This window comes from Ursus maritimus, unplaced genomic scaffold (assembly GCF_017311325.1).
Source record: "Ursus maritimus isolate PB19 unplaced genomic scaffold, ASM1731132v1 scaffold_17, whole genome shotgun sequence".
Taxonomy (NCBI): domain Eukaryota; kingdom Metazoa; phylum Chordata; class Mammalia; order Carnivora; family Ursidae; genus Ursus; species Ursus maritimus.
This window is the reverse complement of record NW_024424119.1, coordinates 49,834,464-49,836,021: the sequence shown is the minus strand read 5'-3', so window position 1 is coordinate 49,836,021 and position 1,558 is coordinate 49,834,464.

Sequence of the window (1,558 nt, the reverse complement as noted above, 5' to 3'; positions counted from 1 at the left end):
GGGGGGGGCGGATTCTGGCCCGGGGGGCCCTGGGCAGTCTCCCCATCTCCTCTCTGAGCCTCAGTTTCTCCCAAACAACACCTGATGCCCAGAGGCTTCCCTGGGCTTTCAGGTAGGGCGGTGGCTGCCTCGTGAGGGACGCGGGGCTGGCAGCCTTCACTCCCCCGCACCTCGTGCTCGGGCCACCTGAGAAGGTCGTGGGGTGCGGAGGGGGAGGGGGGCCAGGGCGTCCGGAGGGAGGGCGAGGCAGGGTGGGGGTCCGGAGGGTGGGGCCGCCCGTGGGCCGAGGTGGAAGCGGCTCCGTTGCTACGAGCGGCCTTAGCAACGCACCCATTCAGCAGAGACAAAGGCGCTGTCACTTGAGCGCAGAGGCGCCTCTGCCGCTCTTGTTCCCGCCGGCGCCGCGCCTGCGGGGGTGGGGGGAGGGGCGAGGGTGCGGGGCGGGAGGCTAGGGGCCCGCGGGAGCGGGGGCGCCGTCGGCCTCGCGGAAGGCCCACCGCGCGCTGGCCTGCAGGGGGCGCCTCCTGCCCACTTTGCGGAAGGGGGAGCTGAGGCTCGGGGGACCGGGACACCAGGCAGGGGAGGAGGCCCGCTGGGAGCCTGCGGTCCTAAGGACTTGGGTTTCGAATATGCCTCGGCTTACACCTATGTGACTGCCCCGGTGCCTCAGTTTCCCCATCTGTGGGGTGGGAGCTGACCCCAGCTCTGCCACTGCTCAGCTTCCCCATCTGCTCCACGGGAGGATACTTTCCCCAGGTCCCCAGATGAAAGGAGTCAGCAAATGCAGGGCTTTAGCGGAGAACCCAGCCCAGGTTAGAGCCGCACAAACAGGCCTCTTGCCCAGGCTGGGAAGGATCCCTGGGGTTGAGGCGGGACAGTGCCTGGCGGCCCCTCCTGCAGTCAGCTGTGCGCTAAGACTGGGGGACTCAGGCTGAGAGAGGCTGACCGTGGCCAGAGGCCCCTCGGCTCCCCTCGGCTGGGCTGAGTTCCCCAGACTCAGTCCTCTCCGTGAGCAGGGCCTGGGGCAGCCCCAGCCTTGCCCCGCTGCGCACAGGCCCCCATCAGCCCTCCAGTTGGGGGAACTGGGCCTGCGAGGAAAGCACGTGCTTCTCACCAGGTTTGGAACTCCTTTCGGCCCACGAGGCATCAAGACAGGGGCTCTGAGAGGGGTGCGGCCAGGAGGCTGGGCCTGGGGGGCCAGACAGAGGGGGTGCACAGAGGAAGGCAGGCTCCTTGCTCGCTGCCCCTCCTGCAGCACTGGCTCTGGGAAGGGGTCCCAAATCTACCCCCTGAGCGCGCCTGTCCCAAAGACCCCTGCACTTCCGGACAGGCCGCCAGGGTGCTCATGGGGGACTTTCAGCCCAACAGGAGGTCAGGTGGGCTCGCTTCTCAAATCGCTTCCATCCTGGTGCAGTGGGGCCAAGGGGGTGTCCAGGTGCCAAGGGGAAAAAGGGAACCCCCTGGGGTGGGAGCCATACCTGCTGCCTTGAATGCTGTGAGCTCCACAGCCTGAGGACGAGGAGGATGTCAGGGGAGAGGGCCCCACTCCTTCAGCTCC